The 19,497-nt window shown below is 38.2% G+C and overlaps 1 long non-coding RNA gene across 1 annotated transcript in view; it reads left to right on the top strand.

The window, feature by feature from the left end:
• Window positions 1-19,497, top strand: part of LOC103391048 (uncharacterized) — a 57,730-nt gene that overhangs the window by 6,586 nt on the left and 31,647 nt on the right. The gene's annotated exons all lie outside the window — the stretch shown is intronic.

The raw sequence follows: 19,497 nt of genomic DNA, 5'->3' as shown, positions 1-19,497 counted from the left end.
CTCTGCCTCCCTTTAAATTCAGGGTTCAATATATTCCTTATTTCACCTTTTTTTGCATTCCTGTGTTTCTACTTGATCTCATTTGAATTGCTAAAAAAATTAAGCAATAAGACAAAAAAGACAAGTACCTTTAATCCATCTTAATTAAGTCACTTATTTTGTATTTACTGCATGGTTTTAATTTGAAGATCCACCAACCCAGTAGTCCTTAATTTTTCCACAGCATCTTTTTTTTTAAGATAACCCCTGCCTTCATTGTCATTGCTGTCGAAAATCTGCATTTTTCCCATTGTACAAAGGAAATGAAATGCAACACAGTAGCCCAGTTAAGCATGCGGTACTTGTACAGTATGCTGGTATGCAGAGCATAGCATTTTTGTAATATATGTAGAGAATACATTTTCTTGTGTGTATATTTGTTTAAAAAAGGACAATATTGACACTGAAATTTATTTGCATCACTGCACCCCTTGCCACTGAAGGGTGACCCGCCCCCCACGTTGGGAACCACTGCATGGAATTAACATGGAGTGAAATTGTTAGGGTGTTGTTCTGCAGATAAAATTCGGAGGATATTTTTTTCTACAAATATACAGTAATAACACAAAGGCTAATATGACAATGAGCTGAATGGTGCATAAAACACACCTTGCTGTGCCTTAATCCATTCCATTTGCTCGACACATTCCATCTGCACTAAGAAGAACCAAGCTGACCCGTGCTGTTACATACCACATAAAATCCTGTGGTTTTCATGTTATCTGTTATGAAGCTAACACCCCTCCTCCACTTCCTGGGGCAGTGTGGATTAGTTACAGTGAAAACACTTGTTTGTATTCCAGTTGGAATTCTGGAATTGTGTCCGGACCTTGACGTTTGATTGGATCTGTGCAAATACATGTGCATGCAAATTAGCCAGATATCACTTCTTGCTTGAGGTGAAATGGGAAAGGGTGGCTGGGTGATTCTGACAAGCTGCATGCAGGGACCTTCCTCCGCTCTCGTTCCTTAGAGAGCAGCATTTGGTGATCTATAAATTCCCAGTAAATCTCAGAGCCTGGGTGCAGTCCGTGACATTTTCACACTCCCGTATAGCATATTTTTAAGCAGGCAAAATCCATAATCTGTGTCAATCGTATCACATGGTGTATCCACAGGGGGGCGAGCATTCACTGAACTGGCCAAGGATGCAGTGCAGAGGCTCAGAGGATGGGGGAATGTTTGTTCTTACTTCTGTTGTCATACTTTTGCCTCGGGGCCTACAGCAGAGTTACTCATCCCAACAAAGACTTTCCAGTGCTCTGCTTATACTGCAGCAGAGCTGTTGCTGCACCAAGACCAAATATCTGCTCATTTATAGGGATAATGGAAAATGGGTAAAAAAAATAAAAAAATACAATAATTAACTTTCTTTTATTTGAGAACAATACAACCAGACAAACAATACAGACCTCAATAGTCAAATATACTGTATATATGAATAAATACAGTATATATATACTGTATTTATTCATATAGATGTGTGTATATATATATACTCTATATATACTGATATTCATTCATACATTCAGCTTAAAAAAATCAATATGACTTTAGTCTCATCACTACAATCGACTTATGTTATCAGTAAAATATACTGTATATGTACAATATGTAAATGCAGTCAACATATTGTCACATTATGTCTCAAAATATAAGTGAAGTTTATTTTTCTCTACTTCTACAGTCCTCTTTCTTCAACCGGCTTCATCTGCCCTAAGCTATAATTATTTTACATTAACTCATTAAGCGTTTGCCTGTTGAAAAACACCCTCACCTCTCACTGCTTACCTTAGCATTACCAACCACTGCAGCAGACTGCTTGATGTTAATGTACATCCATTGAAACTTTATGTATTAAGGGACTGTTATTAAGAGTCTCCATAATCAAAAAGTGGTCGGCTAAAGGAAGTAAACAGTGTATTTAGTGCACTTCTTTTTGACATGGCCTTTCTTGGATTGATGCTAACATTCAGTGGCTCTGAATGTCTTCACCGAAAAACAAAATATTTAACCTCAGTGCGCCCTAGGTTGAGGAAAGCCTGCAATCAGTTTTCTTATGATTTCCTCTAATCCATTCCAGTACCTACAGACAAAGTCATGCTTGTTCATGTGCATGTCATGTACTTAAATTACAAGCATGTGTATAATATCAGTGTACATTTGTCTTCCAAGGCACTCCATACCTTCTGCACAGGAAATACCACATGATGATACATTGAATTAGGAAGTAGGGTTATTACCAGCAGCAAAGACAAGACTAGAAGACATAAGGGACTTTCAAGACATTCGAGGAAGCTGGATTTTGACGCATGGCTACTTTGACATTAATTTTTGTGGAGGTGAACATGCGATTCTGTATGAGGCACAATGAGAAGCAGTTACGCTGCTGCCTGCACATCTGTTCATTGTGACAGTGGTGATCATTAGTCTTTCAGCTATCGGGGCAATTAATCTATCTTGACATGATAATTTGTGTGTTTTCTGTGTGAAGTGTTTTTGTGAACCTTTGCACAGCACGCTGGCACAGAGCTGTGTATTGGAGCTAGAAAACAAGAGGCAGATTTTAGCATTTCACAGTGCAGACTGCTAACAGCCGAGAACAGAACAGTGCAGGTTTCCCTCATTGTGTCACCAAATTAAATTTGACAAGTGGAGGGAAAAATCCTGTGATTGATGAAGAGAGTAATTCTCTACATGTAATTAATACACTACTAATGGCTATCCATTTGTCTTCCGCACTGCACAGTGAAACCCACAGGAAGGTGGAGCAACATCATGTGATGAAGGCTCCAATCAGACTGCCCTTTGATGTGAAAGATTGTGTTTCCTTTGCAAGATTTTGTTACCTAATGGCTTGTCAGGAAGCCATGGGGACAATGTAATGGACCATGTAATGGATAAAGAATTGTATTGATGGGCATGTGTTGACTTAACAACATTGATTGAGGAATTTATACTGATGAATGGAAAAAAGCCTGAAAACATTTGGGCATTTCTTTCCCTGGAAATAATGTTTGAGTGAAGAGCACAAAACATTATAATCAAATAAATGTGTTAACTTGTGACTGGTTCACAATTCATTATAAAAGGCATTATAAACTTTCATTTTTTGGTTTTCGCAATGAACTGAACTTTTCAAAATTGACCAAAATGAATATGTTGGTTGATTGTCGAGGTATTTCTGAAACCACAAGGAGAGCATATGTGGGGTGCACTGTGGTTTGTCACTGCTCAGAAACTACTCCAACTACTTCTGACACATACAAGTGCTGGTCCACTCAGTGCTTCTCTTAGATTGCTCCCTGTCTCAGTCATGAATCCTTGCAAGTTGACACCCAATAATAATTTAATTGATTTTTTTTAAACCTTTCTTGTCCAGTATGTGGCAGTTGTTTCCATTCAGTTTCCTGGAAATGTCAATGCACCTGGTTGAACTGTCCATGGTGCTGATCTTCACTTTCCTTTTGTCTACATTTAAATTGTCTACATTTAAACTCCACTTTGAGCTTGCAACAGTAGTTTTTTTTTTCAGTGATAGCAGGGTTGCCAATTGTGGCATGAATCATTGACAGGCATAAAAAGGTGCTGGAGATAGGTGTCCAGATGAAGGAGACACTCACTCTGCATCCTGTTCAGAATCAGCTTCCTCACTCTCCTTACTTGTTTATGCTTTGCTTCACTTGCACACGCTCACCAAACAAATAACAAGAGAGAAGAGGAGAAAGAAAATTCTGTGCATTAAAATAATTTAGGACTCAACAGGAATGCTCTGTCATTTAGGGAGAGAGAAGTGACAAATGGACAGAAAAAAAGACTGAGTACCAAATTAAACAATGTTAAACCTTGTCTAATTGTATAAAGGCAGAAAGAGAGAGAGAGAAAAAAGAACAGGGGGAAAGAGAGAGAGAGAGGAGAAAAAAAGAGAAATTGTGATGGATGATTCAAGATTCAGCATTGTATCGTATCTCTGTGGATTAAATGCTCTGGGAAGCTGGCCCCGGAGTGTGCATGTGCATAATATTAAGCAACATGAAGAGAAGGAGGAAGAAGAGGAGGAGGAGGCACCATTGAGTTTCTGAACGGCCAAGTGCACGGACTGGCCACATTTCACAGCTGGAGTCTGTTTCTAGATATGTCTATTCTGTTTACACGACATTTGAAATGTTAAACTTTTCATCTTAACAGAGGGAGAGAAATCAAAGTAGCCCAGAAGAACCCACTGGTTGTTGATGTTTGTTTGAAGAGTGGAACAGAAGGTTATGTTGTTATATACATGAAAGCATATGGTATCATGCTTCTTTAAAAGAGAGTAATGGCGAGCCTTTGTCATTTCTTTCGGAAAGCAGTTTTTAACCACGCACTGTCAGATACTGGATGGCCACTGTATAATTTGACGGGCCTCTGCACAAAGGCCAGCTGTGGTATGAGTCATTGATTACACATCAGCTTAGTATGCTGCAGTGCAGACCCTTACACTGGTATTGAGGCAACCAGGAGCCCCAGGATCAATACCTGCAGGTCTGTGAAGGTTTCTGTTTGGTCTGGAGTGAAGAAGTCTCTGGCTCTACTCCGGGTTGAGGCCTAACCTTTTCCAAAGAGAGGTGATGAGGAAGCTCATCATTTCTAATCAGCAAGTAGTGATTTAGCCAGAAGAATTGGCTGTTGCACTTAATAGTCAGAAAATGTTACTTCATAGCAATCTGGAAAGTTAGAGCTCATTTTTTGTGTAGTTGGAACACCTTCTGCAAAGGCAATATTAGTTTAAATCTGTATTTCACTGATTTATTTGGTCATTTATTTTCAGGCACATAATACAGAAAAAACAGTTATACAGTAGTTTTATTAACATATTTGTTTCACAAATCTATTATAGGCATTTGAACCTGAAACATTCTTAAAAAAGATGGATCAAATGCAGGCTAAGTTTATTGCTTGTTCAATTTCTCTTTGACTTTGCAACAAAGAGGATACTGTGGACACTAATTAATACAATTATGCAGTGTGTACTTTAATGAGGTATGAAAGACCCCAAATATTCAAGGACATGTGGTCACCGTTGTCAGAAATAAACAGTACTGCAGGCAGAGCAGTCATTCCCTTACAATGTAAAATGAAAAAAAAAACAAAAAAACTATTATGCTGCTTGTGACGATATACACATGTATACGAATATCTGTGCGTCTGTGTATATAATGGTATATATATATATTAATATATATATATACCACATATACCATATATATGTGTGTGTATGTTTATATACATTTAAATATATGTTCACATGATTTTATATGTAATTATTTGTGGCCTCTATTCTCTGCAGATTAATATATATAATATAGATATCAAATACTGCAGTTGTAAAGGAGGTCTTTGTGTTAATTTGTGTAGATTGACAGATCGGTCGTGATTTAATATCTCTCTGTTCTTGTCAGTGATTTTTGTTAAGACGTAAATTGCTTCAGAATGAATATTGCTTCAGAATAATCTACCTGTCACCACCAGCAGGGAGTGACACTAAACAATATAAAAACCTTTTAGTTTTCTCTTCAGAGACACATATTCCATTGACAGCAGTTTTTGTCCAAAATTTATATTCCGGCTCCAAACACGGAACTAATGTGGCCTGCCTGAAATCACATGATACAGTTCATGTTTAGGAGATGAATCACTCCAATTGACAGAAACATATTCACAGCTAATTAAAAACATAATTGCGTGCACTTTAGCCGTTTAGCGGAAGATGAATGTAAAATCATTAGGCATCCTCTGAAAACCAGATGTTCATTAAATTATGTCTATACAAATGTCATTGTTCAATAGATTGCCAGAATATATGCTTACAGTAAAATGCAGGGTAATTCATCCATTAAAGTCCTTTATTTGATTTAAACCTGCAAAATAAAGCCCATCACTGCAGCAACATTAAAATCCAGAGCTGGGATGATGGTTATTTTCGCCCTTTCTTTGTATTGTTCTGTAGCTCATGTATTATTAAGACCAATTTTAGAAAATGAAAACCTGAATGAATAAGAAGTCTGATTAATCTTAGGAAAGTAATTGAGTTGTGAGGCAATGTTGCATTTAAGTAAATGATATCTGTAACCTAGTAATGCTTATGAGTGTAATCTGCTTTTGACACAGTAATCACAGTGGGGATAAGGCAGCATTGCTCTTCTCCTGGTCTCAGACAAATTCATCTCCAGAGAATGCTACAATCATGCCTATGTCTCATTCTCTCTCCCAATTAGCCCCCACTGTGCAATTCATTGGGTCTGCTGTAACAGTCCCTTAACAATACTTACCCAGGGTAGTCATTACTCACTCGTACAAGATGAGGACTGCATCTAGATTTTTTGGAGACACATTATACTGTCCGATAAAATAAGAAAATGATGAATCTGATGGCAGGAGTGATAAAGAGCTATAAAATTATGTACCCTCCTCCAAAGCAGCTTTCTTGTAAAAGCCAGATACAGCATGCACTTTTTCTTTCTGACAGTTCTGTCAAGTTAAACTCAAACGTTGGCCACAAATCACAAAATCTATATTTGGACCGCCAAGTGGCAGTGACAGGTTGGAAACAAAATGCTCACATCTTGGTGAGTTTTTTTTTTCTATTCCTTGGGAGTTTTGATTCTCTGGCTTTTTCAGAAACACTTGCAACTAACTATCGCAGTTTGTAGAAACTGCTAAACTGGTGTGTACTTTTTTATTTCTGACACTGGATCAAAACTCTGCTCTAGTGGAGGGATAACAGCTGTTTGCAGACAAAGGGTCTCTGACCTTTTCCAAATATATTCCTCTGTCCCGCTCCAGTTCATTTCCATCTTTTATGTCTGCCCAGTGAATCTCTCCTTTTGTGTTATGACTATTATTATGAGACTCTGTCAGACACACCAGGAAGCCAACCCTCCACTAAAAAGCCTAATAAAAGCTATGCTGAGTAATTTCAATTTCACTGAAGGCTAAACCACAGCCTCTGCCTCTGCTTTTCACATTAGAAAGCTCTTTTCCTGGCTGTGGCTAAGGACTAATGGGAAGTGTGCATAGGAAGAACAGAGGAACAGAGATAAGGCGAGAAGATGGGTGGATTCCTTTGGCTGATCATTCAACATCATTGTCTGTAATTATTTGCATCTTAACTTAACATTCTATTTTTTTTTTTTTTTGAATTGTCACTCATAAATCTTTTTATGGCGTTACAGCCGATAAGGCAGATTTTCATAACCACACACTCACTTAAATGTAAATCAGATGAGGGCTCTTTAAGTATTCACTAGGTGGCAGTAAAGTAACATAGACGTGATGGCTTAGGTGAGCTCGTATGCACACATGGAAATGCAAAGCTGATAATATGGGATTACAAGATTTTGGAGTCGTGCAGTTCCATTGCACAAACTGTAATGATGAGTTTTTACATTAAAGCAGAAAACAAGTTTTAAACAAGTGTTTTGTTGAAAACACTCGTTGTTGGAGCCATATCACTGCTTTGCAGGGATTCTGTGGAGCTGTGGCCATTGGAGCCTGGTCTTTGAGGGACGTCTGCTCTGGTCTTTTTTTTTTTTGTTTTAAAGATCTGTAAATCGTCCAAGCTGTGTTCTTTACTCTGATACCTACCCACCTGAAACTGCTGTTCCTACACTTCACTGAAGCAATTATAGATTAGGACTTTACAAGATCAATGAACTCTCCCATTAGATGAGAGAGTTTTCCGAACATTTCGATCAATTCTGGATCAATTTCACTTTTTTTCCCCAAATTTGGCCAAAAACAAAAAGTGAAACCCTTGTCTTGGGAGCATAACTGTGAATAATAATGACAACGTGCCTGTCGATGGTGTCCTTTGGCTCGTGACAGCGTTGCTTGGCTTAGCACAACAACTGCTCTCTGTCTTTCTCTGTGTTTCCGAAGAGAAGCTGAAAGTTTAGATTAAAGCAACTCTGCATGGCAAACTCCGACAAGACGCAGTGCTGAAAGGAATTGAGAATGCAGAAGAACGAGTGGTAGATCAGCACTAATTCTTCCCAAAAATGTCACTGTCATTTCACAGTATGTTCATTGTCAAAAAATACTGCCAGTGTCATTTTTATGGATGTCAGTAAAACTCCTCAGTGGTCCTGATTTATGCTCACACTTTGGAGAGGAGAGTCACCTGCGAGATTAAAGATGAGTCACTCTCAGACGTTAAAACTCAAAATTAAAACTTTGATCATGATTTTGGGTGGAAGGCGATTTTATTCACAACATAACAAATAAAGACAAAGAGTGTTTTTTTGCCATTATGTAAACATCACTCAAATTCCTGTTTTTGACATTTTAACCTCCTGGTCGTACGGAACAGTGTATGCACCACATTACAGCTTATTATAACAAGTGAGAATGATGATTTCATACTCTTGAAACATAAACTCCACTTTTATCACCACGCAGCGGCTTTTTCACTTCTGCATACGGGCAATACTTGTAGAGTCAAGCATGCTCACCCTGTACTTCCCACCAGGAGCTGTTAATACATTGTTACGTGGCTACATCTCCCTACAGCTTCATGATAATTTATTTCAATCAGCTGAAGACATGAGAAACACATTTAAGGCCTTTAATAATGTACACATGAGAGTGAAGATGGCCACACCTGCACAATGGATCTGAAAATTAGTGTCAAATGAATGCATCTCTTGAAGAAAGCTTGGCCACCAAAGATGACAAAAAAAAAGAAATATGTCAAATGTATTGGATTTCTGTATGAATAATGGATATTTTAATATATCAGTGGGTTGTATTGTATCCCAGAAAAGCCGAATGAAATATACATCATCCAATTAGATGTCATTCTCGGACGTGGCGCAGCCTGTTTTGATCAATATGTAATACGATCTAGTATCAATTAGTGATGGTTGGGGGTGGAGATGTAGCTGTGCTGGGTGGCAACTGTAAAAGTGATTATAAAACAGGAAAATCACAACAGCATGAAGAATAAACAATCCATAAATTAAACACAGGAAACGTGCAAAAATGTGAAATATGGAAATCTGTGGATTTACTGCAAGATTGTGTTTTTAACTGCACTGTAGAGGAATTATGTCTGCTCGGTTCACAGTACACATCTTGAGCACATGAAGACGGCTGGCTGCTGAAATAGTGACGCAGAGCTTGTTGCTAGCATAGCAATAAATCCAGTAATTAAAATGACTGCGCTTAATCATAATCATTGTTGCTTTGTATGCACAGTGGAAGCTCATTGGTGTACAGTATCAGTGCAGCATAAACACTGACTTTACAGTGTAGACTTTTGGAAAAACTATCACTGTGAAATGAACCAAATGGTGAATTTATGTCAAAACAGAAAGATGATGGCGTTAGTCTACAACTATTAGCCTATAGGTCTGTAAACACAACCTATATCCTTGACTCAATTGTCTTTCTTGTTTTTTAAACTTTCCATATTAACCCTGTGTGTTATGCATATCCATCAACTCACTCATAACTAAAAGTCAGCCTGGCACAGGGATCCCAAACAGAGAAGAACAGTAAAAGAAGATTACTTCTTTGACCTGTTCTGCCGCTTATGGTGGCCATAGGCAGACTATCGGTAACACAGGGGCAGTGTGTGTGTGTGAGAGTGTGTGTGTGTGTGTGTGTGTATATATGTGATTTTGCGTGTGAGTTGAGGGAAGTCAGTGAAGCAAAGACAGAGCATGCACTTGAATGATTGAGGTTACCCGGGTGACCTCATAAACCAAAAACCGTGGCAGTCTCCCAAGGTGAACGCTGAATTATGCCGCCATTAAAGGACAGGCCCAGTTGCCAAGGTTAGTATGTAAAGTATAATCATCTTCCTCCCCCTTCTTCCAGTCACTCATTAGTCCGCCTCATGGGCCAACAGAGATTATACCTTGAACTTGCTTGACTATCGCTATCTGCCCGCCGGGAATGGTTCTGCTGTGGGCCATTTATAGCCCCTCCCGCCATCTTCAGCAAAGCAAGTCCTACAATTCTGCAGGTGTACAGACTGTACGTGCCTGTGAGAGTCTGATTCTACTGTGTGTGTGTGCGTGTGTGTGTCTTCCAGCCCACACTCAGCACACAGATCATTGAGTTTGTCCCATAAAAAAAGTGAGGGATGCTTTGACTTACCGCCGCATTATGTCCCAATTTATAAAAGAACCACTGGGAAGAAGCCCACTGGCGTTGCAACAATTTGTTAGAATTAGGAACATTTGTTTCCTTTCTCTGGGCACAATGTGCTGATTCAAACCCTTTGTTTTCAAAATGGTCTCAGAAACACTTCAGAAGGAGAATAACCGCCGAGCATCGCAGACATATAATGTGTCAAGTAAGTACTTTGAATCGTTAATTGCATAAGGATGATCAAAAAGGTTTGTTGCAATCAACCGTGGACTCTTGGGCCACTTTGTCTTATTAGTATGCACACGTTTAATCAAAGCCTGAAAGGCAACAAAGAGTTTTATTTTTAGCAAAATTCATGTGTTGCCAAATTAAACTTGACAATTAATCCCCATAATTCAGTTTTGTTTGCCTGACATTGACCACAGAGAAACGAATGGCCGTCAAAGTCACAGTGATGGGATGAAATTTGCTTTGATTTAAATATTTAAGTGCTGTATTATTTTAGGGCGCCTCTTTTAAACAATCAGTGTAATACCTTGTAGCTAGATGGGATCTTGTTGAATATTATAGCAGTAATACGAACAGACAGTTTGTTTTTGTATAGAGTGACACACAATGTTTATTCACGTTACTTTTTGCTGTGGCCAATTGGCTGTCGATGCTGCTATTGGTCGCTAAGAGAGGGTATTCATTTCAGAGTTGGCAACAACGGTAAGAACTCTTAGCTACAAGTGCTTCTGGTTAGATGTACAGCTGCTGAAAACAAACATACACTATTACTGTGCAGACCTGAGTACGTTCCACATTGCATTTCTATAGAGTAATAGTACCCTCATGTAATAGTACCCTCATTGTAGTGGAAGTTCTAGTTTTTCAACAAGCCTGTGCATCAGGTAACCATTGTATTCTAAGTATACAGCATCCCTCCCTGACAGCACATTTCCAAGACAGTGGTTGTCAATCTTGTTATGATATATTCATAAAATAAGCTGCATAAATGTTCAGCTATCATACATGCATGTCTGCCAAAACCCACCTTTTTTGTTGTTGTAAAAACAGGTCAGCATGATAAATCTTACCTACTTCAAATTTAAAACAATGTTAAGTCCCTTAACTATATATTTTTCACCTGTTCTTAACTCTTCTATAAACTGGTACTTCTAATTATCTAAATACTTGCTGCAGTGTCTGGCATACTGAAAGCTTTGTATACGCAGTGCAAGGCTTTCACACAGCATTTTTCCCACTCACACTCTTTAAAGCTAAACTAATGCACAACCCCCCCACCCCCCCAAAAAAAACAACAACAACAAAAAAAAAACCCAGAAGAAACAAATCCAGATATATTCAGCAGGTAAAGCTGATTAACAGACAGGGCCATCAGCCCAAAGTCTCTTCCACAGGAGCTGCACCGAACACAGCTTTATGCTCGAACATTTCTAGAGGAATGTGCACAGACACCTGTGCCCATGATGTGTCATCTTACGGGCACAAATTATGTATGTGTCTCTGTCATCCTCGAGGCAGGAGGATTAAGTGCGATGTGCTTATGTGTTAGAGCTAAATGTTCCCAGACAAGATACATGAATTCTGTTGGAAGGTTTACAAAGACCTGCTCTTTTATGAAGGTTTACTTAAAGGTAAATGATTCAGCCTCTGTTTTGATGAGGTCAAAGCAACAAAAGTGTCTGTTGGGAAATTCAATAACCAAAAGCAAATTCCTACTGATGGTCAAATTATTACATTAACTTAACACTCACAACATTATACTGTGCTTTCTTCTGAAAACTACACTTTCCAAATGCCTGCACGTATTGAAGATTGTGTGCGTTACACTCATTTTTTAATATGTTCTTTTACACTGTATTTATATGTTAATCATGATGATAACTCCATTAACTACTAATCAGTTTAATACCATGAAATAACTATTGAAACGAATAAAGCAACTCAGAATTGTACTTTGTGCTTCTTTCTTCAAGTCCTGCGAGTATATCAGCGTTGTGTTCAACTAAACAAGCCCACGTTTCCCACAAAGTAAATTTTGAGCTAAATGAAAGTTGAACATCAATATATTTCATTAACTGTACTTTTTGTCACATGTTTGTTTGCTTGTGTGCCGTGGGATTTATTTAATATAAAAATGTGCCATCGCTCATAAAAGATTGGGGGAAAAACTCAGAAAAATAAAGACACTCCTCATATTGATCCATGAGAGATTGAATCCAACCCCCCCCGCTTTGGGAAGCACTTCCTAAAAAACTATTGGAGGTATTCTTTAGTTGTACCAAAGGTTAAGCAAGTTAGGTAAGTAGGACTCTAGGACAAACCTAGGACTTTATTCTTAGCAACCTCTTCAAATGAACTACTTATGACTGGCCCTAATTAATAAAGTTACACAGTGTCAAAAGTAACCAGTTCGAGGGTATCGAGGTAAAGGCAAATGTTCAGGGTCATTGTCCGTGCATTTTGCAGATCTGGGCCAAGGGTAACTGGCCTGGTTCAGACCAATGGTTCTAGCCAACGGCATGAATACTAACTCCATGGAAAGTAAAAAGCAGTGCGAGTCAAGAGTTCATGTAAAAGATACATTTAAAAATGATTAACAAAAGAATTCCCTCAGGAAAATAATTCTCTACTTTCTTTTCCAAGTTTTGGAAAGGACCCTATAGGTGGCAGTAAAGCAGGACAAGTGGCATGAAGGTACACTGAGTATTGGTTAAATATCTTGAGATTTGATAGCATGCTGCTACACCGAGCAACAGCAAAGCAGTCAACCTCAGTTACCATAGTTTGATAAGAACCAGAGCGTTCGAAAAAAACCTTGCTGCTCAAGAAACAATAAAAGCATCCAAGACTAGCCTCTTCTTTAGCACACAACATACAGAGGAATACTGAGATTGAGTTCTGCCATATTGCTGTTACTTTTTTTTAAAACTCAGTGATGCTGAGTAACGGCGTAAGTTTCTGCAGCCTCTTTTTTTTTTCTCTCTGCTTTTTCATGCAACCCTTTACTACAGAAGGGAATTGCCAACCAACCCCCATGGTACATCTTCCTCATTCCTCTTATCTAAGTTTTACCCCTTTCAAATGATGTCAACTTCACAAATTACTCAACCTACTGTATTTTTGAACACCGCACAGGATCTGGTCATACATTAATCGTACCTGGCTCCTGAGGGACTAAGAGCTGTTTTCCTAAAGCTACTCTCATTTGGCACAGTACCTCACTGCTTTTAGCTGACAGGCATTATACCTGTTCAAAGTCAACTTACTTTAACAACAACATTCTCCCTTGTTGAGTTTGCCTCTGAGCACATAATCTCAAAAGCTGCAGCTAAACACTTCGGCATATATATTATGGAGCTCCATACAGATATTCCTCTGTGCGGTTGTAAAGACACCAAAGTGATTTTATCTGAATGAGTAACACTTAGGTAGGTAACTGGTTTCCTTTGAGACTTTTCTACACTTGTCATTTAATCAGGTTTTCTTGACCCTGTTTTGTCCATGCGACTCACGGTTCGAATCTGGGCTTTTATTCCGTTCAATTGACATACCTGTGTGTTAAACAAATCACAGAACTTTGACCCAGTTTTATCTGAGCGAAGATAAAGCCACTAAGAATCTAAACACCAATCTCATTTGGTCTTGTCCACTATAAACAAACTTACACTTTTCATTAGTGCTCTTTCGAACTTTGCCAATTTCCTGATTGTTGGCGTTCAATGGGTTCCTTCCAATAACCTCCCATAGGGCTTGGAGGAGGTTAGAGGAGATCCTGCTCTATCAGGTGAAGATCCTTTGATTGACTTTGCTTCTAAACCCTTGAAACCTTCCACATAAAGCCTAGGCTGGCAGGACTGAGCTCGGTTACTGTCTCTTTTCTGCACTATAGCTTAAATATAAAAGCAAAAAGAATGGAGTTCTTGTGAATAGTCACTGGAGCACAGACGGAGAATTAACTCACTGTTCAAAAGTTGGTGTCCGAAAACATAGTTTATATATACATTAGCTGCAGCAGTATTATTGCTGTTCAACTGTCTTAACATCAGCAGGCTCTTCCATTTTGTGTTGTCATAACTCAACTTGTGGTTTTCAGTTTTTTTTTTCTTCCTGTGTTGGAGCCACTGGATGCTCCCCTGATGAGCTTTGACTGCAGAGGCCAGGTTGCAAGTAGCAAGGGTATAAAACGTGTATTGGAGGACAACGTTAATACTGTCCATTTAGAGGGAGCAGGTCCCGACTGACTCGCTCTGCCCTCATGAAAATTTAAGTATATAGAGATGAGTGGGTTGATCCACTAAAGGCTTGTTAGATGGTGAAGACAGGAGTATATTTTACATTAATTAGGAGGCCCCGCAAGGTCCCATATGGTTAAGAAACGACAGCAGCTTACAACAACACTTTCTGCAAAGCTAAACGTGTGTGAAAATGACACCGGGGCTAAAAAGGTGAAGAGAAAGCAAGCAGCCCTACTTCCAAAGGTGACACCTTAGATCTCATTAGACATTAGTGCATTCTAAAGATTGTGAACCTTTTTCAATTATGTATGTTAATGATTTCAGTAAGCATTTACATATGTGTTTGTAGTCTTTACAGTTTTTAATCATTGAATAAATATTTATATTTTATCTGGATAAGTGTTCTGTTTCTATAAACCCAGTATTTTGTGAAGTCATCACATTATAAGAAATTCTTACATTTTCCAATCTTTGTCAAAGAAACTGTGATAAATACAGCTTTTTAAAAATCTTTTTAAAGTGCAACTTTGGTACATTAAGATTTAAATTTAAAACTAAAAAGAGAGCTCTGATCTGCAACCACCACCATTAGACTTAGTTAATACATTTCTGACGTATAAAGTATACACATGTTGAGACCATTTTCCATCTTTTCATGTAACTTTGAGTATTTCAACATCTAAAAGTTGTTCTTTATATATGTATATGTGTATATATATATGTGTGTGTATATATATATATATATATATATATATATATATTTCTTTGTTATAATATTGTATTATCTTATACCACCTAGACATCTTGGTCGACTGAGTTAATTGTCTTGAGCTTTCTTATTCACACTGCTCTGTCCCAGAGTTCAAGTACTGACCAGAAAGGTATTAGAATTCAACATTTTTTACATTGACTCTGCAGTGACTGATGGTATTATTTTATTAATGATTTAGCGGTGAACTTTGCATTGTGCTGACACCAGAGATGGAGAAGCTAAGCTGTGAATTAAGCTCCAAATCCCTTCGATTCCCCCCTGGCTGGCAGTCCGTGCATCACCATTACTTATTCACTAGAAATAAGAAAAAGGACTTCCAGTGTGGTACTGGCCATCTACATGCACTGTATCCTCCAAGTCCTGCCTACCTGTTATAATCCCACATAATGGAAAAGTGGAATGTCACCTTGTGTGAGAGACAGCTGATATCTCTCAGCAAGGGAAAAAAAAGCCATTTAGCACAAGTGCAGATCACATTTAATTAGACGAGAGGATTTAAATTGCCATGCATCAAACACTGCAGATGACCAAAACGGATACAACTTGGGCCGTGGGCCAGATTCCTTGAGCTCTTCCATAACCCATCAAAATCCCTTGAGCTACGGGGTTCAATAAGTCAGAACACAGCCGCCTTAATTAACAATGACCAAAGCATGGAGGTGCCAGGAATTTTAATGACTGTCATCAGCCTCAGACCAGTTTTACAAATTTGCAGTTTTGTTAAAAAAAAAAAAAAAACAAGTTTAATTATTTGTCTCTCCTGCTCGGTTTTAAATTGGCAATGTCTCCTGGAACATGTGATCAGAGGATGACAGAGTGGTTAGTTATTATAAGTTTACATAAAATACAAGTAACGAGAAGTCTTGGATAAAAATAAGTTTGACAACATCAACTGTGTCCATTAATGACTGCCGTCATGGTATGGCGCTGCTGTAATTTCGTGATGCATGTTAACCTGTCAAAGCTGCAACTGTTTCCTACGTTTAGCTGTCACCTATTGTTAAGGAGTGATTTCACTTTCATTATGCTTTTGCGGAGACATCAATAATAGCCACACAGCTGTCACAACCCATTTAGACACATCTAGGTGAGGTTGGGGAGCAAATATTCACGGACGTATCAGTTTTCTGAAAATTGCTCGGTGAGATGGATTGGAATGACACAAAGATGAACTCTCCTTTGATTTCACTCCGAGAAGGGAGCTGCCATATTGGCTTGTGGTAAAATATTACCTTTATATTTTCCACTGTATGCCTACACACACACACACACACGTAGTATACATGTTAAACTGTATGGTACATATGACTTATAGTTATGCCTTTGTTATATCGGCAGAAGGCATGTAAAAAATATTGAAATTATGGGCATATTATTTATTGATCTTCATGAATAATATTTTGAATTTAATAACAAAATATGACATAATAAGCACAGTTAAAAGTTAGAAATAACTTTGGTTGATGACTGAATACATAATTATAAATAAATGTATAAATAATTAAATTAAAATCTATATTGTTCTGTGCATTGTTCATTTGTATGTTAAATTACACATATTTGCTGTGCAATTATATGTTTATTTGTTTTTCATTTCAGGCCATCTGTTGATTCTGAAACAGTTATCTGGTTTATTGTTGGCTTGCTAAACTGTTTGCTTATAGCTAACGATTAGCTCTGGTTGCCAAACTGAAAGTGACACTAAAGGCTTTAAATGGTATCATAGATTGTCTGGCAATTCTTCTAGCAAGGGATATTTCACTAATGGACATGGTATAATTCTGACTTGTACTGTGGACTTCAGAAATAATAACTTTATTATAAAAAAGTCAGTGATGAACCTGAGATATTTTCTCTCTTATCCTTTAGCACCTGAACAAGGTTGTTGGAGGGTGAACTGCGGAAAGGTGTTTCATACACTCTAGGACGGTTTTAGCCCATTAACAGGTGACATACAGTGGCAGACAATTGACGCCGTTGATCTTTTTATAGTCTGAATTTAACCTAATGCTCAGTCTGCATATAAAGTAGTTGCCAGTTCATAACCAGCAACCATTTACACTTACATTCACATCTTTTTATTCAAGTCAGAGTGACCAAATCACATAATCCTCACACTTCATATTAAGCTGGGACACAAACCAATGGCCTGCCTGCTGTGATTCAACATATGCCAACAACCACTCTACAAAGGGGACACTATTACGCAGTAATATTACTTACAATAGTAAACAATGAATTACTGCTTATTTAACAATCTAATATTTTTTCCCACCTGTAGTTTCCCTTGTTTCCCTTTTTTCCACTTAAACTATTCATTATTTAGTAACAGTGGCTTATTCAGCTTTGCTGTAGTCCTTAAAATGTGACGATTTTTTAATTATCAACTGTAACATCACCTTACCTAATCTCCATATCACACAATTCCACATTTAGCTCTTTTCATGGCTTCACGTTTTTTGCAAACCTGTTATGTGCTTCACCAAACCACTGACGGACTCTAAATATAATACATAGGTGATCCTGCATTAACAGTCTGATATGCATTAACATCACCAATGGTAATCAATCTCCTAAGGGGACCACTTGCTAAAATTAAGCCAGCTGATCAGGCTACATTGTTAGTGCAACTCTGTTTCTTCATTAGTGATGCAGTACTATATAAAGTGTCCAAACTGAGCTAGCACGCACCAACATTATAGCCTTGATAGCCCCCGGCAGTCCTTGCATAATGAGAATGAGTGTGTGTTTGATGGTCTCATGATTGCTGCATATTGCTTTGCACACACAGGGACTCTGTGTAAGCCTGATGTATGCTTATATATACACTACTTAAATTAATATTCAAAGGTATGTCGCTTTCTTTGTCTTACCTAAGTGGGGGGTAGAGGGCGGGGGAGCAGCGTAGATGAAGGCGGTGCTCATGGATTTCACCAGATCAAATCCCAGATGAAGCAATATCATTACGATGAGCGACTATCGCAGCACACATCCAGGTGTCCCTGGGAACACTGGTATTGACCATCACATGGAGAACAAGCTTCCCTGTGGGGCCCAGATGAGTAAGGAGCTGTCAGACTAGGCTCCCTAAGCGTTAATAGACCCCCTGCTCGAAACCATCTCCGCCACTGCATCCAGCTTCCAGCTGAGTTTTCTAAAGCCCTTCCTGTACAGCCGTGTGTCTATATTCACCTTCATCTCTGATCTGTAGGCTGTAGTTGCACCTGCGCAAGGTTTCTGCCCATGAGAATTATTGTTAGTGCAGCTAGCGCTGAGGTCTGCAACCTTTACTTAAAGTGTGGCCCCTGCCTATATAAAACTCGCATTTATGCATAATTAGTCCATACTTATTGTATGTAAAAGCCTATCTCACCATTTGTAGAATTTGTGAAAAAAATAAAGCAAGATAAAGAAAACTTCTTAATTCCTACTTTTTCTATTCCACAAAAGAAAAATCACAAAGGTCTTGAATGAACTGGAAGAGAGAAAAAAAACACTGAGTTGTGCTGGGTTAGAGTGAAATAAAATACAACACATCACTAACCTATTTGAGTCGTAGTTGCACCTGGTAGGCAGCCCCTGCATAGTCTCTTAAGAATACAAGAGGTGAATGTAGGTCACACCTAGTTTTTCTTTTATAAGAAAAAGAAAAAGAAATACAAATCCCATTTATCACAAAGTCGCTGTAGCTTCCAACAATGCAGTACATTCTGAAATCTGCTAGGAAATTGCTAGGTTCCTTTTTGTTATAAACATACAGACGAAAACAAGATTTTAGAATTTTCCGATGTTGACATCTGCAACACTTTCCTGAAGGGTCAGAACAAAAACACATGGGGAAAACAAATTACACAATTCTTGGAATTTTCTCAATTTGCAAGTTAAGTGGTAATAGACAGGGTTATAGAAAGAACATTCACCAAAGACTGTTGGAGTCTTGTGCTTCCTTCAAGGGGGTTCTTTGTCAATTACTCACAAAGATACCAAAAAAAACTTCTATGTCTTTTATGGTCTAAATCTTACTGATAGGGTGCAAAGATACAGGTAGTAGTACAGGTACAGAAAGAAAGAATGATCCTTAGATATGAATCACATTTTAAACGTTAAGGTTAACTCTGTTCTTGGTCTAACATTGGTGCAGTATAATAATTGTTATAGTTAAGGCTATCAAAGTATCTGCTTAAGCGATGTACAGAAAAAAGTTTGAAAATCTGATTTATCTTTGTTAATCAGGATTAACTTGGATTAGTTATGATCATGGATCATGATTGCCCTACAACTACCGAAGCTGGCATTACACTATTTGAG

The sequence above is a fragment of the Cynoglossus semilaevis genome, chromosome 15, assembly GCF_000523025.1.
Source record: "Cynoglossus semilaevis isolate Cse_v1.0 chromosome 15, Cse_v1.0, whole genome shotgun sequence".
Lineage (NCBI taxonomy): Eukaryota > Metazoa > Chordata > Actinopteri > Pleuronectiformes > Cynoglossidae > Cynoglossus > Cynoglossus semilaevis.
This window is presented reverse-complemented; position numbering and strand designations above follow the sequence as displayed.